Genomic DNA, 25566 nt, shown 5'->3' with positions numbered 1-25566 from the left:
ATCCAAGGTGTTAACCCGCCTTGTGTGATATATACTGCCCCTGTCTGCTGTCTTGTCTGACTTGTCAGTCTGAAAATGCATCCTCACCTACCCAACTTACCTCTGCCACATGTACCTATGCCCTTTCCCCAACATTCCACTCTCACATTAAAAAAAATAGGCAACTGTCCCAAAATAAAATATCATCCCATACATAGCTCTCCTTTTCACACACGTGTCCACTGGACACACATAGTTTGGTCCAACTGGCTTGACAAAGCAGTTATGTTGTCCTCACCCCTTTCTCTGGGGTTGAAAGTTCAAAGTCATGTACAATTATTTAAAAGTGCACAGTTGTTGCTGTACAAGAAATGGATGGCTATGCTTCTTTCCTACACCCTTCCTGCACATCCCTGCCTGTCTTTCACTATGTTTTCCGCCTGCTTGCACCCCATTTCACCACTGTCTCCCCATTTTTCTTTTCTTTTTCTAGCACGTTGCTGAGCATTGCACCACGTCTCACAGCTTTGCTCAGCTCAGCTAAATAGAGCTATATTGACTATATGTGTTTTTAAACTTGTAATACACACTTACAAAATAAAACCTGTCCCATATTTCTGGCACAAAATCATCACACCTGCAGACCACTGCATTAACCTACCACACAGCTCTTACTTAAAATAGGTGGTTTAAAGAAAACATGGTAATTTCCAGTTACAGTCATTAAGCATGGTTCAGCAGGGCTGCACGCTGTGCTGCATCATGCAAACTTGATTAAAATGTAATTAAATTAAAAAGATTAAAAATGGGAGTGTACCTTGGACTCTGGTGCAATAGTACATCACTAGAAAGCCAAAGACATAATAATGGATGTATGTGAGGCCTGTGATAGCAGGTAAATGTGCCCTTCAGCAGCAACATGTAGAAAGACACCTGCTAAGGCATTAATGGCAAAATACTTGTTCAACTGGGACCTTGGTACACACATACATCCATATAAAGCCATGTACGTACTGATGGATGAAGAAAATGTATGTCACAGCCTGTATATGTGCACATATATCTTGCAAATACACCTGCTGTAACAGTGACTTAGTAGCTCAGTCTGTTGATTGCCTTGCAAATGGTACATGTTGCCACACACAGTCCTGGGTTCAAATCCAGTGGTGTGTAGAAGTGAATTTACAGTATTGTGAAGGCAATTAATGACTGAGTATTGCACTCTTTATCCACACAATGCATTTCAAATGACATGACTGCTTTTCACTGATGGAAGTCACAGGCCTTCAGGTAGGAGCACACTTCACATATCCCTATAACAAAACTATATGTGCATAAAGTATCATGTTATGAATTAATATGCATTCACACAGAATGCCAACACAGGTACTGCAAATGAGGGCCAATAATATCAGAGTGCGCCAACAATCCTTTGAAAGTCACTGTGCAGATTATCACTGCTGCACAGCTAACATACACATTGGAATTCCCTGCTTGTTACAAGGCCTGCCCTCATACACACTGCAAATTACTACCTGACTGTAACATATGACCTAGCAGTTGCCCAAATGGTGGACATATTCTTATATTTATACCCCCTCTTACTCAAAGATACACCAAACATGTTGCCTAGTACTCTGTTAGTGATATTATTGCCTAACATACTTATCTTAAGCTCATGCCTTAATTGGAGTGGAAAGGGTAGCCTCACTGTGGCTCTGCCTCTACAACAAGGCTGACACAGCTCCTACAGTTACTACTATAGATTGCTGTCCTCCATAGTGTTCACACTCTCTACCTATGTCTATTACCAGCAGCAGAAGCAGCAGCCTGTAGCACACACATCTCTATGGTAAGGTTTCTGCTACAGACCTACCATCTGCAATGATGTAGTCTCCTCACCCAAGTAATGTCCAGCACAACATATGAGAAAGGGGCCCTAATCTACATGAAGGCCTCATATATTGTACATTGTTTGCATGTCATTGGCTGATGATAGTGCAAATCAACTGTGTTAGATGCAATTGGCATTACAGACCCACAGACTGGTTTAGAGGCAATCACCTGCTGATGACAAGCATGTTTAAAAGGCAAGCAGCTGGCTATGAGGAACCAGTCTGTATGAGACTTTCCTCACACAGAGCACACATTTGTGAAAACTTTACTATCACCACATATCAACAGAGGAGTATTGCACTCCATCAGGTATGTAACTGATTTTGTGTACAGCAGGATGCAGATGGGTAAATAGATGTACAAGGGATACAAACTACAGCATTAAGCCTGTCTTAGACCTGTGATAGTGAGGTGTCATTGATCTCCTGTTGTCTTACACCTACACAGGATGTACAAAACATCAAGGGTGCATTGTCTGTTGTCATTGTGGCACACTGTTCTTGTTGGACTGTCCCTTTATAGTGGTTGTTAAAGTACACTGCTAATTGTGTGACACTGTTCCTATGACCTATTATTGGGGGTTGTCTGTAGGGGACATACCACAGTAGACCCAAGTGTTGGGTGTATGATCAGACAGCAGTATCTGTCATGGCACCCATGAGAATACCTGCTTATTGCTACTATGTCAGTTGTATCCACACACTTGTTTGAACTATTTGGAGTATGACATGTGTGAGCAAGCAGAGGATAGTGTTAGTCATTTTGTCCTTGCTGTATCTCTACATAATGTACTTCCATGTATGTGATCCTGTAATGTCTTCCCCTTTTGTTGTCTTTCAGGAAGCATGTATCATAGATGCTATGCACCCTTCTCTGATACAAAAAATGAAATTATACTGTAAGGACTAAAGCAATGTCATCACATCCTACTTTCCAGGGGGAGGCAAAACAGGGAACAGTGGGCTGCACTGTGGGCAGACCTTGTCAGTGATGTGAATGGCTCAGGCCATCAGGGCAAGACATATGAGCAGGTTCGACACCATGCAACAGACATTATCAATGCTGCACGACTAAGGGAAGCAGGCGTAGTCAGGGATTGTTCCATCACTGGTGGAAGGGCTGCAGTGGAACAACCACTCATGGCCACTAAGGAATTCCTGGCAAACCTGGGCACACACAACAGCTCATAGACATCCATCACACCATACATCATGGAGGTGGGTGCCACAGTTTCCATAGCAGAGGTGCATGCAGGTAGGCTTACTGTGATGAGCACTGTAATACTGTAGCAGTCAGTGTGTCAGGCTGTACATACTTTTACATGGGTATCAGGTCTTAGTTCTTTGGGGGGTTACCTCAGTTGTACTCTCATACTCAGAATGTGACCAATACAAGTAACACAGTAGGTACTGTAAGTGTGAGAGACATGGATGTATTACCTTGTTGTGCTGCAACATGCTGTGGTACTGACATTACCTCACCCTTAACATTTCACAGGTCTGTCATGTATTGGTCAAGGCCGTGGTCCTGCTCCTGGTAAGCATAACACTGTTTTGTTAAGGAACATTTATATTCTATTAAAGTTAAGGGCCAGAATAATAACCTATTTAAACATAATGTTGTGTGTAAACAGGGTAGAATGTTTTTATTTTCCATTCTAGAACAGGTACATAAGTATCTTAGAAGGGGTAATCATGGGAGTGTAGCTGAACAAATATAAACACTTTGGCAGTGACAGTTAAGAAAAGATAACCCTCCTGTTAAACAAGTTAGCTCCTCCCACACCTGTGGCAAAGTATGATGGTGTGACCTAATATAACCAATTACTCAACACTCTTGTATTATCAGAAAAATTGGTTTAAATGAGGCATTTGCTCTAAAAATGCCTTTTAAAACACAAAAAGTTGAAAGGGCATTAAATTAGGCAGTGAAATGTGTGTTTCAATATATTTGTTAAGATGGGTGTACTGGGTTTTTATGTGTTGTTTTATCAAGTATAGTATCATATTGCTTAATTAAAAGGTAACTTGTACTGGTCATGTTTTATTTGATTTACTTGAAGTGATTGTTACAAAATTTGTGAGTTGAATGTGTATTTTGTTCTGAGGAAGTCTATTTTAGACAAAAGTGGAAAGGACCATTTTGACCAGTAATCCAGTTGTGGGTCTTTATTATTATGAGTATTGATGGATTTTTCATACATAATAGTGCAGGTATCCATGCACCACTTTTTTCTTTCTTATTACAGGTGTCTGCGGGAGGTTTGGTCTCTATTTCCTACACAATCTGATGTCAGTGTCTCTTTGGACTTTGATGATGATAGTGGCAAAAGTGAGACACAGGTGGGGGTGTTGGATGCTGAATTTGTCCCAGAGGTAGACATCCCTCTTCTGTCTCCATTGTCACTGCAAACAGTCAGTATGTTTATATATACCCAGTCCCTGGAGGCCACCAATATTGGACAGTCAGAAGGTGGGGACATAGAACAGGAAAGCTTGGCAACTATGGCTCCAGTGAGTGTAGATACTAGCCATAGCCAAAGAGATTGTGAGGTCTCACACAGGCAGATTGACAGGGGTGCTTGTAGGAGGCCTGCTGTTCTTCCAGCCCCTATTGCAGGTGTCACATCACTGGTCACTTGGCACATGTTTAGGCCATTATGGAGGCACACGCATATTCTGAATGGAACACCAGATGTTTGCTTAGGGTTATGGATGCAGCAGAGTCTGACATCTGTGACTGCCTCCACTGCACTGGGGACACTCTGGATTGGTTGACTGATGCAGTGGACAGAAGGTCGGCTGAGACAGTGTCTGTCTTGGACCGTACATTGTCTGTGCTGGAACATGTGGTTGGAGTTGACCACTGGACTCATGGTCATAGGCCAGCAACCCCATCTGCTAAGAGTCCACATGGCCATGCATAATCACATTCCTGTAGTGGCAGTACATTCAGTGCTACAGAGGGGAGTGTGCTGTCCACACCATGATATGGCAGGCCATGGGCTCATGGTCCTGGGCATTCCCATGGGGGACATGTTCCCAACAGACAGCAGTCACCGTCAGGTACTAGCACCGCTTCTGAACTTGGGCATAGACGTGCCACTGCAACTCCTGGCAGAGCCAGTTCCCATGTTCAGGGCTGGAGACAGTGAACTGTCAACTCTACCATGTAGGGTCCATAGCTGTCCAACATACACACATCTATGGCTAGCACTGAGCTTGACTGTGTACATGCACACACTCACACACTACTGTCAAATGCAGGTCACCTACAGACACACATGGCACCTTTCCATGGTCCATCTTACCTGCTACACTTCCTGACTCACACATACATGCTGTCACTGTTTGGGTCAGCCTAGGCCTCCTGCTCCCCCACACAACACCCTGAGCAAGTGATGATACCTGTACCACATCCCTGTTATCCTCGCCATTGATAGGTAAGTGTCACCAGGGCTTTGGGAACTCACGCATCTACAAGCTGTGGTGATGGAGATGACCTATCTACAAATATCATGTGTCCTGTACAGACAGTTGTCCAACACCCATTATGATTGTCATGTTCTTCATCCCATTTTGTAACCTCCACATGATGTATGTCACAGCAGATGTGTGCTTCACATGCATGGGGGGGGGGGCTGTTTCATGTATGGCTTACTGTCTGTGTTACAAACCTGTCTCCTCAGCATGTTTTATGTATACCACAGTGATGTTGTACGTGTCTAAAATAGGTGAGACATGTGTTAGTCCTGTGATTGATAGACGGGAGGTACATGGTGGGATACACCTCCCAGTATGGAGCCAGGCACATCCCCTCCAAAGCATTTAGGGGACAGACTACATATGTAGGGTTGTGACACAGACTCCATAGGACATGTTATCTGCACTATGTATTGGTCTGTTATGGAACCTGTGTGACTGCTACAGTTGTAAGTTATGCCTGTGTAGTGACATAACAAGGGTGCCATTGTGCACAATGATGGCTGTGATGACTGCCACATTCAGTGTAGCAGTGACAGTCTGGGATTTACATCCCAAACCTCTCAGTGTGGGGTGTACAACAGTGAATGTATTCCCACATCTTACAGACCATTGACAGTCAAAGACTACATTACTCTCTGTGTCCATAACACCATGTGCAATGGCTCAACTGTGTTTGGTGTTCAGACACTACAATATTTTGCAGGGATGGATGATTTCCCACAGGACAGTATTATGCAGTTGTTGGCAGTTAGTCTTGTCAGTGGCTCAAAGTACAACTGACTGTGTCTTGGGGCATTCTGGATAACTGTTGGTTCTGTGTGGGAGTCTGTGACAACTCCAAATATGCAATCATCTGCTAATGTACTCAGTCAGAGTTACTGACAGTGGCTGTAACTGCAGAGAGGGAATAGTTAGATGTGGTATGGCAATAACGGAAGACAGTGAACCCCATTGCTGACTGGCATCATTGCAGCACAGGTCTCTCACTTCTATGTTCCCAGAGTATGATTGTCAGACACTTGGCCTATCCAACTGCTGACATAACACTCTGTACATGACATACACATTTTCCAGCAAGGTCTACTGGCTAAATATTGTCATACACATTGTCTGGCCATGGTTGGTGGATTGAGACATATGTCTGACATCCATTGCATAGTATAACAGTCAATGGGCTCTGCCGGTTACAGTTGGTAGGCAAGTTCTGGCCTTGAGCAAAAGTAATAGTGTTTGGTCCAGTGTCACTAGGTGTATGACAGTGTCACTGCATGTATCCATGCAAACTCCTATCATGGCATTTCAGGTGACATGACTCAGAGATCTGGAGATGCTGCTTGGCACTACCTGCTAGTTGTCTTCCGTGCAAGTAAGTGTTGCCATTACTTCCAGCATGTTGCAGGAAAAGAGTCATGCAAGGTGTCTGTACAGAGCACAAACACATTAGAGAAGTGTAATATGTACACACTATGTTGTTTTGTCATGCTGTGGCTCACTTGCCCCAAGGATAGTTCAGGTCTTTACCTACAATACCCTGCAGCAGTACCATGACATCCCCACACAGAGAACCAATATAGTGCATCATGTGTTTACCTATATGGGTGACCAGTACGGCCATCCCAATGTGAGGTCTTCCTTGGTGGGATCTGGCCACAGATCAGTCTCCTTAGAACTACCAGCACATTCCACCCATGCAAACAATGCAGACAGATATGTCAAGACAGCCATTTATTACCTCCTGTGGGGAGGCTGAACTAGAGTAACTGCACCTCCCCCTTCAGATGTGACAGGCAAGTATGCAGAGCTCTACATACATGCATTATGGCAGCAGCATTACAACAGCATGACCTCAGCTGTACATGACAGGAGAGACACAGGCTCATCATGGCTCAGCAAACCTGACTGGTGGACAACTGCCATTAGCAAGCTATACAATAACAGGTGGACAGTGCTGTGTGACATTTGGGGTGAGGGAGCCGCCACTAACATGGAGGCACTACTTCCTCAGCTAAAAGAAGCACATAGTGTTGTTGTGATGTTGTGTAGACATGGTAAATAACAAAAGTAGCCACCCATGCAAAGCAGAACCACAACTCAAAGTGTAGTTACATGTGTGACCTCAAAAGGCAGGCCCAGATTGTCAGTGACCTCATAGTCATGATGCTACATATGATGGGTCTGTATTCACACCTACACTCCCTTGTCTCCACCACATGTGAGACATGACATTCCTACAACCCATCCCATAACTTCCATATTTACAGAGCAGTTCATAACTGGCCTCTCAGTGGAGGATAGACAGCATCTATCACACATGCTAACATTCAAGGCTGCATCCCAGATGTGATCTGACAAGGATTACTAATGCCATTGGGATACCTTTGCAGTCATACCAACACAACTGGCTGCCCACCAGCTGAGTGGAGAACAGCAACTGTTATACACCTGCACATAGGTGGTGCAACCACTGACTGACATAACTATACACCTCTTTGTCTGAGTATCCATATCTGTATGCCCGTAGGGGCAATCATCATGAAGCTGATTAGCACACATATATGTGTTCTACACACAGTTGACTGTACACAGTTTGGATGTGTGATGGGGAGCATGACTGTTACACATAGTGGACATTTCTGAGGCAGTCACCATGGACCTGGGTGAGGGTACATCAAGGCATACAACCCCCTAGACTCAGCCAAGCTGTCTGACTATATCCCCTGCTCAGGAAAAATTTACAAAGTACCCACATAGGCATCCATGATACTATCATTGTAAGGGTCACTAAGTGACCCATTCCAGGCACACAAACTCAACATAGGGACATCCACCTCCAATAGTTGATCTGTCAGCAGCAGTGCTCAACAGGGCACAGTCCTGGGTCCTCTACTGCTTGGAATCTATTCAACCACAATACACATGACTACTGACTGACTGTAACTAGCAATGTTGGCTGATGCCTGCAAATTGTGAGCACTCATAGAGTTTCTGTGGTATGTCACTATCCTGCACAGAGTATTGCAAACAAATGCTTGTTGACATAGTAATGACCATAAACTCCATGCAAGTACATAGGTAGTATCATTTCCATCAGTAAGACCTATGTACCTGGTAAGTAGCACATCAGTCACAACATGTGATGTACATACTCAGGGGTGAATGAACTAGGCACACAGACCTGGCTACACAGCTTTACACCTAATGTGCCTCAGATCACCCTGTCTCTACAGTGGTATGGCAGCAAACATATGGCATAGCTGAGGCCACAGTCATCTATAAGTGACATACTCATAACCTCCAAGTACTCTTTCCTCAGCATGCCAACATCTGAATGCAATGGGCATGTGTTGATGTACCTTTCCAGGCAGTACTGGCAATTGCACACAACAGTCCCTTCATAAGGTCACTTCACATCTCCAGTGTGTGTGCAATGGAGATAGTCTGCAATGAGTGTCATTGTCACCTGAAGCATATAGACTATGCAGAGGTGATCTGTGCCTTGCATACTAGGGCAATGTGTGACCCTGCTTTATTGCATATGCTGTCTATCTGTAGGAGGCATAGTCGATGGATAACCCACTGTAAGGACATTAACCTCATATGTGATGGTGGTACTACATCCTTGTGGGAGATATTTGTCTAGCAGACTTAAACACACCCTTGAAACAGAACCTGCCTAATGGCACACAGAGCATCTCAGTGCACCTCACCACATCCCTTCTGCATGATTGGCTGGGTGATCATTATCTCAACACAGGGCATCTGTCTGTGTTCCTTGTGGACTGGGGCAATATGTGCTGATCCTGTAACTATGGGTATAAAGCTATCTATGATTGTGAGGGCTCTATGGCCATCATGTCAGTAAAGTTCAAACATCCTATGGTTCAATAACATGATATAAAATGCTCTAACAGGCTCACACACAAGCATGGCTACATTGAGGCTAGCACCACTTCCAATCACTGCATGCAAGACATGCCAAGGCACACACATAGTACAAGCTGGCTGTATGTAGATGAGAACACTTACCTATGTAAAGGTACGCAGTACAGATCACAGTACGTGATGCACACAACACACCTCATGTCTGCTAGTACTATCAGTTCAGGACATATTATGCTTGATGACATCAGCAAACCTTGTTTGTTCAGTCCTTTGGGGGGCCACATCAGACACTACAAATAAAATACTGCAAAACCCTACCTATTTCTATGTTACCAAGATAATTATATTTATGCCATCTGGACACATGTGCACCAAGTAGCCTGGAGTGAGATTAGAACCCCTACCTATCTAGTCTTACACACTACAGATTACAATATTTCTTGCACATGCCATGGCTTAAGTCTGGATACTGCACTGTCAGCTGGTAGTCTTACAGTGGATGACATCATCAGGCCTTGTAGAAAAGGGCAGTGTGGAAGCTGGCAAGTTACAGGTCCAAAAAGTGCATAACCATTGCAGGTGGATAGCCCATGAGACATGGCAGTTGTTTTAGTTTTACTGGGGTATACACACACACACACACACACACACACACACACACACACACACACACACACACACACACACACACACACACACACACACACACTCCATGTAGCATCTCTATTAACTGATAGTATTATTTTTCTTTTTCTCAATGTTGTATTCCACACTGTAAACTCACTATCCCTGCATAGAGTATTACAGTAATTTCTCTCTAAGTTATTTTCTATTTTCGCTGGTATAATTTATATTTGGATATTAGAAGCTTATGTTTATGTTTTTGCTTGCTTCCAGTTTCAGTAAACCTAATTCAGAGTTTCTCTAAATGATTGTGCTGAGGTAGAAATACTCTGTTTCTTTTTTAAGTGCTGAATGATATGTATGTTAAACTGGTGAAACTGCTACATTGTTGCAATATTGTCTGGTAATAGTATATTCCAACTAGTTACACTGCTGCTACTGTATATTCTGTTTCTGTAAGTTAAACATGCAGTGTAAAGTGCAGAATGATATTTATGGTAAACTGGTGAAACTGCTACATAGTTGTAATATTGTCTGATAATTGGATATTCTAACTAGTTATACTGACTGCTGCTGAATAAGACTGGTTGCAGAATCTGAATGTATTTCATTTGATGACTTCTAATAGGCAATGATCACTTGCTCAGTTTTCTGTACAATATTTATGATGGTTGTGTTTCTTTTGATGTCCTTATTTTATTGCTTTTAGTCTTACATTCTTTCCTTTTGTCTTCTTTGCAACTTTTAGAGCCACTGAGCACCTGATTGCTTTGCCCCCCCCCCACTTGTGTGAGCAAGGAACCTTCTCACTCCAGCTAAAAGCAAAGAAAACTCTAACCAGCAATCATCCAAAAATAGACTGCAACTCCAGGGTTAACTCCAGGAACCTTGTTGTTGCACTTATGTAGTGTAGGTGCCAGCTTTTGTGACTACTGTTATGCCTTGTTAAAATCTGTTACAGTCAGCTAGAGTGCATACCCCAGAGGCAACAGCTTCAAACCTTCTTCCTCTTAGCCCACCCCACCACTTTCATCCATTTCACTGTTGATAATTTGTTTTATGTTAAAGTATTGATTGTTTTTTACAGTCGCTGTGGGTGCAGCCCCGCTCCATTTGCCCTCGCTACACTCGGGCTCACTTTGCTCACCTCCCACTCCCATTCTCACCCACCCCTATGTCATTTCCTTTATACCTAACCACCTGTTTCCTCCTACCTAAACACTCCTCCCCTTCCTGTTCTTCACAAACTCTCTAGCCTACTTCCTGCCTCCAACATAGAATCCCTACCTCCTCCACCACCTCTCTATACACACCACCCTATAACCATTAACTATTACCTATAATTAATATTTTTAACTGCAGTAAATATACATATCTGAAAGTAGTTCAAATAAATTGACAATATATAATTCCCATTCACCTTATCCATAGTGAAGAACATCATTACAGATAAAGTAGCAAGTATCCCCCCCAGTATTTACTAACTCACTATCTCTGCTACCCCCTCTTAACTAGAGGATACCAATTACATGACCAATACTTCTTACACATACTGCAGCTCCCTAACACATAAAACGATAGCTCTTGCACTGGCCATACTCTCCATCACTTTTCTGTAGCCGTATACCCAGCATTACCTGATGCTTATATAGCTCCTAAGTCGCGAACATCACTTCAACTTGTAGCTACAGACAACTCCCATTAGCAAGTCTTACACTCTCATCCACCTATCACTTCAAATCTCTTACCCCTCTTAGCAACAAACTTCCACATACACCTAAAACTGCACCTTTATATAACACCAGTCTCACTCTTTCATATATAGTACCCTTTCTTGTAACACATTCTTTCTGAAACTAGATAACATGGGTTACACATATCCAACCCAACTACTAAAAACATCCTTCTACCCATTAATAATCTTCACCCTACTCCTACTTTCCATCGTGTCCACCTACCACACTCAGCTTCATAACCACACCCCATCCCCTTGGCAAACTGATTCCACAGCCAACACCACCAAACTAAAAAACTTCCCTATATCGCCATGTGACCTTACCTCCGCCCTACCCTTCTCTTACTCGCGCATTAAACTGAAAATCAAAACTAACTCCCTCCCTTCTCAAAGATAAACTAAAATAATTCACAAATTGACCAAACTCTATCTACACCTACTCCATAAACTCACTTGCAGTGGTGATATACATCCCAATCCAGGACCCAAATCATCAGTCAACCCAAACTTAAATCAGCTAAATTCCCTACACCACAGACCTACCTCAGCTCTCCTCTTCTTAAACATTAATATAAGAAGTATACTTAACAAAATTCATGACCTTCATGCCCTACTAGCTCTATACAAACCAGATATCACTGTGTTAACTGAAACATGGCTCAAACCACAACATCACAATGATGAGATTATTGCCCTGGGTTACAACATTATCCGAAGAGACAGATCAGAGGAAAAGGGCGGAGGTGTTGCAATATTATTCCAAAATCATCTTGCCTTAGAACAACTACATTACAATAGCCAGGAATTCAAAGATATAGAACGAATCCTTGCCAAATTAAAAATAATTTCCAGCAAACATATAATTATTGTAGGTGGCTATATACCACCAGGAAATAACATCACTGTAATGGAAAGCCTGCTTAATTGGATCTCCAACTCCTTTCCGCATGAAACCATACTATTAGCAAAAAACAAGTAATCTCCGTGGTATCCCCGAAGTCTCAAAACAACCCACTAAAGTGTAGTGGGTCTAAAAACAAAATAGTGCAAGAAACTTCTCTGTGTGGAAGATTTTCAGTCCATATATTTCTAGTTAATCACTGTATATTAATCAGATCAGACAATAGTAGAGTAGCAACGAACTGTCAAGTCAAAAAGTAATAATAGAAAATATAATCTACAGCATTACTAAGTATTTGAAAGTAATCCAAGTAAGGCAGGCAGTCTTCAGTCGAAAATCCTTTACTAAGTACACAGACAAGATCCAAGTAAAACAAAATAGAGTAATAATTTCCTCAAGCTTTCTAAATATATATATACTTTTTATCAGGCATGGGAGTGCTGTAAAACAAAGTGTTATTGGCACATGTTAAATTCACATCCTTCCCCATCAGTGACATTCGAGCTCAGTTAGGTCCTGCTACCTAGTAGCTGTCATAATAATATAGAGCCCTAATGTACTTTAATGGTACATCTTATTTAACCAAATTATTAAGTGGATTAATAAGTCTGTGATTTTACACAAGGCAATATACTACATGGCTGGAAATATATCAACCTTAGTTCATTTTGCGATCAAAAATTATATAAATATATACATATACATTTTGCATGTAAAAATCAGTTTCTATTTTCATAACCTATTGTTAACAAAGATCGCTTTCATCCTTCTAGACTTCTTCAGGTCTGTGTACAAGAACCCTAAAAACCTATATAATTGTATAATTAGTTAGTATTGTTATTACCATCATTTTGAATAAAGTGGAAAAATATATATATATATATATATATATATATATATATATATATATATATATATATATATATGTATGATGATGGAAACAAAATATACACTTAAATTTCAAATGATTTAAAATGCTATTTAAAATGCTATTTAAAACCAATTTGTAGAAAAAAATAAAATAAATTAGGGTTCTTGTACACAGACCTGAAGAAGTCTAGAAGGACGAAAGCGATCTTTGTTATCAATAGATTATGAAAATAGAAACTGATTTTTGCATGTAAAATGTATATGTATATATCTATATATACTTTTTGATCGCAAAATGAACTAAGGTTGATATATTTCCAGCCATGCAGTATACTGCCTTGTATAAAATCACAGACTTAATAATCTACTTAATAATTTGGTTAAATAAGATGTACCATTAAAGTACATTAGGGCTATATATTATTATGACAGCTACTAGGTAGGGCAGGACAAGCTCAAATGTCACACTGATGGGGGAAGGGATGTGAATTTAACATGTGTACCAATAACACTTTGTTTTACAGCACAATAAACCACTTCCATGCCTGATAAAAAGTATATATATATTTAGAAAGCTTGTGAGGAAATTATTACTCTATTTTTGTTTTACTTGGATCGCTTGTCTGTGTACTTAATAAAGGATTTTCGACTGGAAACAGACTGCCTGCCTTGCTTGGATTACTTTTGAATACTTAGTAATGCTGTAGAATTATATATTTTCTATTATTACTTTTTGACTTGACGAGTTTACGTTCGCTACTTCTACTACTATTGTCTGATCTGATTAATATACAGTAATTAACTAGAAATATATGGACTGAAAATCTTCCACACAGAGAAGTTTCTTAAACCATACTATTAGGAGACTTCAGTATTGACTGGCTTCACTGCTCTAGCCATAACCCCTCTGCCTTCATAAACCTCCACAGGTTTACCCAAACTATAACCACCCCCACTCAAATTGACAAAACTTCCAAACACCAGTCCATCTTAGACTGGATCTTGTTATCTGACCCCGCTCTTGCACAGCAATCTGATTGTCTTCCAGATACACTAAGTGACCATCATCCAACCTACCTAATTAGGAACAGATACCAAACCATCAACCAGCCTATCCTCAGAGTAGTTAGAAACAAAAAAAACTTTATAGCTACTTATCTCATCAATACTCTAAAAAGCTGTCACTGGACCCACCCTAAAACATCTACCTCTAGATGATGCTGTTGAGTACTTTAACACAACCTTCATACAAATCTTAAAGCATCATGCACCCCTTGGAACCATTAGAATAAAAACTAACTATGCTCCATGGCTAAGAAAAGATACTAAAACTATAATGTAAGAAAGGGACAAGGCCTGGATTCAATATCAGAAAAACAAAACCACTACTTTGAAACAAAACTATGTAGAGCTCCGTAACAAAGCCAAAAAACAAATCAAACTAGACAAATCCAGCCATTATACAAGCATGCAAGAAAAACATGCTCACAACCCACAAAAATTCTGGGCCTTAATAAATGGTATACTGCATCCAGGAAAGTCCACAAAAACAACCTCTGTGCGTCCAAATAACCATGAAAACATTCCTACTCAGTTTAACAAATTCTTTACTGAAACAGTTCAGACCCTTGCCAATGCCCAAAATAGTACTAGCAGCCCCACACCAATAACTACCCCAACCCACCTCAATATACAAAACAATAGCCCCAATTTTCACCTCCATTCTGTGTCTACCAAATCAATATCTAAACTCCTTGGAAAACTTAAACCAACCACTCTAGCAGCTGATAAGCTGCCAGCAGACTTCCTTTGGATCTCAGCTGAAGCTATAGCCTATCCTGTCTCTATTCTCATAAACAGATCTCTCTTAGAATGCAAAGTCCCCACCTCATGGAAAACATCATATATAATTCCACTGCACAAAGGAGGCAACTCCTTAGGGCAAACCAACTATTGCCCAATAGCAATCCTATTACCTTTATCCAAAATATTAGAAAGAGTTGTTCATACTCAACTAATACAGTGCCTCCAGAATAACAACCTACTCTCCGTATCCCAGCATGGCTTTAGACCTTACCATAGCACCACAACAGCACTACTATCATTCACCAACATAGTTAACCACCACAGAAACAAGGGTATATTTGTTTCTTCCATATTCTTAGACCTATCAAAAGCCTTTGACATGGTAAACCACAGTCTGCTTCTTGATACCCTGCCCACCCTAAATATAAGTCCCTCATCTATATCATGGTTCAACAGCTTCTTATCTGCCCGTCAGCAAGCAGCACTATGGCAGGACCAATTGTCCCCCCTGTTACCAGTAACCATAGGAGTCCCTCAAGGATCCATCCTTGGTTCATTGCTGTTCTCTCTATTTACAAATAAGATCTCTTCATCCTCTCCCACTGCCTCAATAGTACAAGATACAGATGACACAACCCTCATAAGTGCTGCCCACTACCCTTAGTGAACTGCAAACCTTTACCCAAAATAACTACACCCTAGCTGAAACTTGGTTCACTAACGTCAAACTCCTTTTTAATCCCCCCAAAAAAACAAACTAATTCTTTTCAGCCCTGGCAGAGCTCCTCCCCTAAATAATAATTTCACCATTAGCTCCAAAGAAAACATTCAAATCAGTCCAACCACACACACACACACACACACACACACACACACACACACACACACACACACACACACACACACACACACACACACACACACACACACACACACACACACACACACACACACACACACACACACACTGAACTGCTAGGCATAGAAATAGACAATAACATGAGGTTTGGCGTCCACATAGCACAAACCATTAAGAAAGTTAATAAAAAACTTGCTTTCCTCTACAGGAACAATCAGTTTATGAAAAAAAGCATCAAAGTAACCATTGCAAGGACTCATCTTCTATCCACCCCCCTCTGTGCCTCTCCCATATTGACCAATCTCCACCAAACTGATCTAAATAAAGTAGAATCTTGCTACAACAACATTGCCAAGTTTGCTACTGAAGCCTCATATAGGTCCCACCACTGTCTATCCCTTAAGCAACTCAACTGGCTTGAGTTGCCTCATATACTTCTACTCAATCAACTCTCTATAGCACACAAACTCTACTACTTTCCTGAGATAACTCCAGCACTTCGGCACATAATTCATCCCCGCATTCCCTCTAGAGCCTTAAGATCTAGTAACCAGAACCTCATAACTGTCATCAAACATAAAAACGAAGCTGGTAAGTCCCTCTTTGCCAACACCATTGCCAAAACCTGGAACACACTACCAAGCCAAATAACTTCTATCACCTCCTTTAGTCAATTCAAAAAACTCCTGAAAACCCACTATCTAAGTAACTGGCTATGCTCATGCCACTCACCAGGCTAATCCATATCAAGAGAATTTGTCAGGGTACAGCTATGTATAAACAGTTTCTCCCCTGAAAGCTTCCAAACCCGTATACATTTACCTTACAAAACTTATAACTGTAAAAGAAAAAAAGTACCTCTGATTATCTATTGTAAGAAATGTTAATCACTAGCATGATGTTCTGTTGTGTGTATATATGCTATATGTATGTTTGTTAATCACCAGCATGTTTTCCTGATGTGTATATATGCCATATGTATGTATGTTCTGCTTCTTTCTACTCTAATGTAATGTATTGTAATGTGGAGCTTTTCTCCCTGGGCCTCTGCTGAAAATGGACCTGTGTCTAGTTGGACTTTCCCAGTAAGCAAATGCAAAATAAAAATAAATGAATAAATAAAAATAAAGTGAGACAAGAGCCCCTACCTATTTAGATCTTACACACTATAGATCACAGTATATATCACACCCGCCACAGCTCAAGTCTTAATACTACACTGTCAGCTGTTAGTCTGAACCTATAGAAAATTCACCCCGGGGATCACTCAAGTGGCTCTACTCAACAGAGGCACTGGGAACTAAGATTGGGTGGCACGATGTCAGGGTAATCTTATGGGATAGGCTTGTAAAGGCTCCAGGGTCATTAGCCTATTACACACCTATGAAAATATGAACCTATAACATCATCAGGCCTTGAAGAATAGGGCAGTGTGGAAGCCAGCAGCAAGTTACAGGGCCAGAAGTGTGCAACCATTGGAGGTGGATAGCCCATGAGGGCATGACACTTGTTTTACAGGGTTTTATATATATATATATATATATATATATATATATATATATATATATATATATATATATATATACACACACACACACACACACACACACACACACACACACACACACACACACACACACAAACACACACACACCAAGTAGTCTTGAGTGAGATTAGATCGCCTACCTATCTAGTCTTACACATTATAGACAGCAGTATTTATTGCATGTGCCACTGGTTGAGTCTGTTGTACATGTGATTGCAGGCACAGTACTTGTGCATTACACAAACTAGGCTTGTGTTGAACAGCATCTGTGGCCAGCAGAGTGATATTATTTCATATTGTTATCTACATCTAGTATCCTAGCAGTGGGATAACTGTTATTATGTTAGCTATGTGTCTACAGTTACCAGTATGGCTGTATGTGACTGCTTGCAGTTAGATAGGCAAACCTGTGGGCAGAAACAATGTGCCCTGTCCATGCGTGCATTAACAACATTATACATTACATCACCTGCTCACCTGTGTCTCTCTATGTGGTGACATCCAGCAGGCACAGGTGTCTGTAGGTAATTGGATTATATACTGTTGCACCTGTAGTTTGGATCCTTTGAGCAACAGTATGGATGTGTGATAGTGTAGATTCACTCACCATTATTAGGGTATGTAGGACAATACAGACATCCACACACATATTTCTGTGATGTATATATAAATGTAGCTGTGTGCATCTATGATATGTATATGTGTTATGTAGAGATATGGGGAGATTCTGTATATCAATGTGATAAATATAGCTATATATATATATATATATATATATATATATATATATATATATATATATATGTCGGTATATATCTATTTGATAATATATATATACTATGTATGTGAGAGAGAGATACTGATAGACAGATATGTATACAAATATGTCTGTATGTATAGATATACCTATACATAACAGGTCAGTCTGGTGACAGGGCAACAGAACTGCGCTCATTTTAACTAAGTGTTTGGGCATGTCCAGTGTGACGGTCAGTACTTCTAAAGTGACTCCAGGCCACACCTATCTGTACTCTAGTCCAGGATTTTGTGTGTTACAGATTATCCCTTTCAACAGTCCAGAGATTCACAGAATGTCCTTAGTTTTGGCTCATAGTTTTGGTTTGTTCCTCATAAAATTTGTGGTTCTCTGGAAAATTACTTGGATGAGCTTAGGACTGAAGTCACTAAATAGTGACATACATTTGTGTGTCTGACTTCAAATCCTTCAGAAAAATGTCTGTTGAAACAAACCCTGTTATTTTACACCTGTTTACGTTTATGAGAGCAGTATTTAATATATGGCTCTATTTGTGAGCCTTTGTCCCCCCATTTTGTCGGATTTTGAACAGATATCTTGCACTAAGAGGTTGAGAGGTATGTTATGGACATGGACATCTGTCCCTGTTTCTGCAGTACTGCACATCACTCAAAATGTCCACGCCATTCCCCAGCTGTCAGCTGTACATAATATGTGACTGAGGTTCATAATGTTACACTACACACAGACTGACAGTCTGTGAATACACCAACATAATAATACCTCACATGCAAAACATGTAACTACTGTCAGATTAGAACCATCAACACCATCACCCATGCTAACTTCCCTACTCCACTGAGCCACACAGGCTGCCACACAAAGATGTGTCATTCATCACGCAATTAACAGCATAAATATGTACGTTGTTATTCCTGTGTTACATGTGACATACAATGTGTGAGTTCTGTTACAGCCCTGAGATTGCCTGACTTACTGTTAAAGCAGTTATATGGGGACACTGTTGTGTTGGGGATGGGGGAACTACAGCACATAATCTACTAGTCCAGATATCATGTGACCACATCTCCCTTGACTGATGTAGTGCATATTCCAACCATGAGGCCTAGTGATTATTAGGGAACACATACTATTTGCGTACCTGTAGTCCCATATAGATGGTACTTGTGTCCACTATATTTCCTTACATAAATGCAGCAGATTCATACATATGATGCCATATTATAGTAATCCTTACAAGTAGTGTGTAGGTTAGAGAATTATCTTACAAATGTAGTGGTTGACAGGACTTTAGTTCAGGGCTGACTCTGTGTGATGCAAGCAGAACACAGCCAATACATGGCTAGGTACAGGTAGTGTGGGTTGTCTGGCATTAACAATTTGACTATAAGTATGTGAGTAGGAATAAGATGTCAGTCCCTAAGGCCCTAGGTTGTCAGTGAATGTGCTATGCATTGTCTCTTAGCCAAAGCCAGGGCATACTGGGCATGCCTACGTCTGTCTATAGGGACATCATCAGGTGGTTCCTCCTCTGAGGCCTCCTGTGAGTGTGGCTGTGGTGACATAGGCACTGGTGGGGGACTGTGTATCCCTTCCCTTTGCTGATCCTGCTGCAGCTGTTTCCACAGGATCATATTGTGTAGCCTAGCACATACTGTGAACATATGGGCACATGTGGCTGGAGAGTACTGCAGGACTATACCAGATATATCGAGGCACTGGAACTTTGACTTCAGCAGCCTAAACACATGCTCTATTATCTTCCTAGTTTGTGCATGTGCCTCATTATGGTTTTCTTCAGTGGATGTGTGTGCACTTCTGATGGGTGTCATCATCCATGGTTATAATGCATAGCCAGCATTCCCCAGTAAATGGTCATGTGGGATGTCCACCATAGAAAACATCTGATACAGCTGTGATGCATGAGATATGGGAGTCGTGATAACTGCCAGGGCTGCCAGCACACAGATTCATGATAATCCCCTTGGCATTACAAATTACCTGGCAGTTGACGGAGTGGTACTCCTTGTGGTTGATGTAGATTCTAACCTCCTCACCAGGTGGTGACTTGATGCATACATGAGTGCAATCTATGGCATCCAGTACCTCAGGGTAGTGTGCTACATGGAAGAAGTGTTGCAAATTGCTGGAAAATAAATGTGCTCACTGGCATGTGATAGCATGGCATCCAGGAACTGGTGGAGTACCCTAGAAGCAGGAGCTTGTGTGACTCCCATCATGTCCCCAGTTCATATTTGGAAAGTACCTGTAGCTAGTATCCTAAGGCTGCACATATCTTTGTTTCCAGTGGGATGGGTTCCCTCTGTTGGCACTGGGTCTGAGTTGAGGGGAGCAGAGCTCACTCCATTAGCCTTGGTCTTGGTCACAATTACCATTCTGCTACTAAGCCCATCACACAGTAGGATTTGTCATCCTTTGTTGTGGACCTTACAGTACCAGTGAAAGAGATGGATTGTGGTAGGTAGAACTACCATAAGGTCTGCCCTGAAGGGCCATATGTGTCACTTCTGTGCCAGATTGTACCAGGAATGTGTGTGCTTGTGTGTGTGTGTGTGTGTGTGTGTGTGTGTGTGTGTGTGTGTGTGTGTGTGTGTGTGTGTGTGTGTGTGTGTGTGCATGTGTATCAACAAACATATTACTGCAGGGTATTAATTTATATATGTTGTCTTCTCCTCACAGGTGAACACAGGGGTTGGTGTCCCTCCCCCTCATAACTTGATGTCAGTGCCTTAGCAGACTCCTATGATGATGTTGGTCATAGTGAGGCACAGGTGGGGTTGTTGGTGCCTGAATCTGTGCCATTGTTTGGTATACCACTTTCACCCACCATGTCCCCAAACACAGTCAGTATGCCCCTGCATACCCAGTCCCCAGACCAGATGGCTTAGTGGTTAAGGTCTTTGCCTCCCATGCACAAGATACAAGTTTTATCCTGACCTCCGACCAATGCCTTTTTGGAGTTTGCATGTTCTCCCTGTGTCTCTGTGAGGTTTCTCCCATGTCTGAAAAACATGCTGAGTGTTTCCATCTCAAACTCACCAAAGAATGGAGCTTTGGGCAACAGCACAGACTCTACGGTCTAAAATATGTCTCTAGGTGATTCGGTCATGTTGACTAATGTCGCCAAAAATGGGCATGGGTAGTTACTGTTGATAAGTGGGTTGGCTTACTCTGACCCACACCAGGGACCCTTGCTAACGGTGGGAGGAGTATATGTGCCCCTATTGGCCAGTGTGTGCCCGCCATAAAGCACAGCAGCCCTGAGTCAATACGCTACTGGCCTGAGGGTGTCTAGTTGCCCAGCCTGGGTTACCTGGGATAGCTCTGTTGAATGAAAGCTGTACATAAAACCAACCAACCTGCCAAACATGAACTGAGAATTGTGACACTTAATGTAGGTTCACTGACAGGATGCAGCTTGGAAGTGGATGACATGATGATACAATGGAAGCTGGACATCCTATGTATCCAAGAGATGAGATGGAAGGACAGTGCTGCAAAGCCACTTGGCTTGGAATCCAGAGTCTACTATTCAGGTAGAGGGCAGGCTAGAAATGGTGTAGGAATTGTGGTGAGGGGGAGACTTCAGAAGGTATCATCAGAATTAATGACAGACTCATGGCAGTCAGACTCCAGTGTAATGATAGGACAGTATTCATAATCTCAGCCTATGCCCCACAGCAGGGTTGTGATAGTGAGGAAAAGAGTACATTCAGACAGCAGTTGCAGGACCTGCTAGATAAAGCAAGACAACATGAATTGGTGTTGATAATGGGTGACTTGAATGCACATATCGGGACAGACAGAACAGGATATGAGGACTGCCTGGGTCCACATTGGTGAGGCAACAGGAATAAAGAAGGAGAAGCCATTCTAGACTTCTGTCTGGCAAATTCCTTGATAGTAGCCAATGTATGGCTCAGAAAGAGAGACGGTCACAACATCACATACAAGAGTAGTCAACATGCAACTCAGGTAGACTTCCTCCTAGTAAGGAAAAGGCATTGGGGTAGAATCCATGATTGCAAAGTCATCCCCAGTGAAACAGTCAGTCCAGAGACCAGGCTGAAGGCCTGAAAGTTGACTGAAGAGAAAGTACAATAGTTCAAAGAATTACTCAGGGCTGTAGCACCCCAAGACGAGGAGAAAATAGGTGGAGTTGAAGAAGAATGGCAATACCTAAAACAGCATGGGTTAGGACTACAGGAATAATATGTGGCCAGGCCAGGTATGGAAATAAGGTACATAAGGAAAGCTGGTGGTGGAATGCAGAAGTCCAGGAAGTCATCAAAAGAAGGAAGGCATGCAGGAAGAAGTAGGAGACAGAAACGACTGACCAGGCTAGGAAGGACTACTGGCTGGCTAAGAAAGAAGTTGGAATAGTAAAGAATAGGGCATCAGAGGCACTGTAACAACTTCTGGAAAGTGATTCAGTAAGAGGCACAAAGAAACTATATCAGGTTGCAAGGCAAACACAGAAAGATAAAGAAGATAGTCAGACATCCTTCATAAGGGATGCCAGTAACAACCTGCTCACCAGTCCTGAGGACATCAAATGGAAGGAGTATTTCCAGTTGCTTCTGAATGAAGAAAACCCCACAGAAGCTGTACTGCCCCAGAAACAGAAACAGCCTATAATGAGAGAAGAAGAGGAGCCCACCCTAGATGAAGTAAGAACAGCACTAAGGAAGATGAAGTTAGGGAAAGCAGCAGGCTCAGATGAGGTCACAGCAGATATGATAAAGATGCTGGGTGAGATAGGGGAGAAATGGCTCCTGAGGGTACTAATAGCAGTGTGGAGAGAAAGGCATATCCCAGATGACTGGAGAATAAGCATATTCATGCCAGTGTACAAGAGCAAAGGGGACATTCACAACTGTGAGCAGTACAGAGGCATCAAACTCCTATCAAATTGCATGACAATTCTGGAGAGGGTGATTGATAAATGGATATGCAGAGTAGTAGAATGTAATATGGGAGATGAGCAGTTTGGTACAGATAAGGATGCATCACAACTGACCTGATGTTTGCATTGAGACAGATACTTGAGGAGAGAGTCCAACTGGGCATTCCTAGACATACTTGAGAAAAAGCTAGAGATGAGGAGAGAGTCCAACTGGGCATTCCTAGACTTGGCGAAAGCATATGACAAGGTCTCAAAAAAGCTGATCTGGGCAGTACTGCGGTGGTTTGAAGTCACAGAAACATTGGTAGAATTAGTGCAGGGTATGTACAAGGACCCAATAACTCAAGTACAAACAGTATTCGGACTCACAGAGGGGTTCTTAGTGGGAATGGGTGTACATCAAGGTTCAGCTCCGAGCCCAGGTTCCCAGTGGGAGTGGGTGTATATTAGGGTTCAGCTCTGAGACCACTGCTGTTCATACTGGTGATGGACTACATTAACAAACACATTGGAGGGGATGGATCAACAAAGCTGCTGTATGCAGAAGATGTGGCAGTACAGACAGACTCTGAGCTAGAACTTCAGCAAAAGATAGGAAAATGGAATGCAAATCTGAAGACATATAGGTTCATAGGTTCATAGGTTCATACTAGGCTATCTGCCCTAGGGCATTTATAAGCCTAGCCAGAATGTGTTTGGCTTTCGCCACCCATTTTAAATTTATTTTGCTATGCCCTTTTTCGAGGTTAGTATACTGTGCCTCTATCTAACAGTGACACAGAAGTGATACCCGGGGTAAACCTACGATCTCCCATCCACTCATCAAGATTCCTCTTGAAGAGAGTCAATGAGGGACTCTGCCTAACCTGGACTGGGATTTTATTCCAGAGTGAAGGGAGCCTCTGGGTTATGAATCTGTCCCTCCAGCATGTCCTATTTATTTCAGTGCTGAGGTTCAAGTCTCTCGAGCGTAGCTCGATGGGATTTGGATTTTCTGAGGTGCAGCATGTCCATTAATTGCGGTTGGACATGGCTTTATACGTCAGGCACAGATCGCCTCTGAACAGGCGGTATGCCACTGAGTAGAGCTGGAGTTTCTTTAACCGGCAGCATATGGCATCTGTTTGAGCCCTTTGATCCTCTTGGTGAGGTACTTTTGGGGTCTTTCCAGTTGCTGCAGGTGTCTGGTAAGGTACATCCCAAAAGGGCATTGTACTCAATTATGGGCCTGATGAGGGATGAGTAAAGAGGCACGATGACCTCCCTGATCTAGATGTGAATCCCTTCATGATTAGGTGGGCTATATAAAATGTTTTTCTAACCACTTTGGCCACGTGGTTGTCAAATGAGAGATTGCTATCAACTTGGGTCCCCAGGTCCCTAATTACTTCTTCTGTACTTAATGGATTTCCACCTATGTGGTAATTTGTGGGCACGTTGTTTTTGCCAAAGGGATGACTATACACTTTTGGCATTTAGCTTGAGGCCATGGCACTGGCACCAGTTGTCTGTTTCTATGAGGCCCTTTTGGAGGATGCTTGTGTCGGCTGGAGAGTCGATTATGGCACCCAGTTTGCAGTCATCTGCGAACTTGGTCAGCCACAGTCCTTCCGTGTTGGCCTGTACCTCCGAGAAATATATACCGAACAAGAGAGGTCCCAGGACTGAGCCTTGTGGGACACCACTTGTAACTGGTTTGAGTCTGACATGGCTCCAGCAATTCTAACCATGTGGGTTCTGTCCTTGAGCCAGTTTGCAATCCATCTAGTGACATAGGGGTTTATATTTAAGCTGGTGAGCTTATCTATAATGCCCGAGTGGGGTATTGTATCGAAGGCTTTTGCAAGGTCCAGGTAGGCTGTGTGGACCACCTTCCCCTCGTCAATGGCCTTGGTGACTGTTTCAAAGAAATCAACCAGGTTTAAGAGGCAGGATCTGCCCTTAACAAAGCCGAACTGGGTAGGATCCAGTGTTTTTAGGTCCCCGATATCTTTATTTATGAGGTCCATGATGATCCTTTCCATAGCTTTGCAGACCAAGCTAGTCAGGCTTATGGGGCGATAGTTTCCAGGATCCGTCGAGGCACCACCTTTATGGAGAGGGACCACTGTTGCTGTACGCCACTCTTTGGGCACATATCCTGTAGTAAGGCTGAGATTGAACAGTAGTTTTATGTTTGGGTTTAGCTCTTCTTTGAGTTCATGTAGGACGCAGCCCGGGACACCATCTGGTCCCATTGATGCTGTGTTTTTTGCTTTGGAGAGGGCGGCTCTTACCT

This window comes from Protopterus annectens, chromosome 1.part1 (assembly GCF_019279795.1).
Source record: "Protopterus annectens isolate FY-2018-M chromosome 1.part1, PAN1.0, whole genome shotgun sequence".
Lineage (NCBI taxonomy): Eukaryota > Metazoa > Chordata > Ceratodontiformes > Protopteridae > Protopterus > Protopterus annectens.
This window is presented reverse-complemented; position numbering follows the sequence as displayed.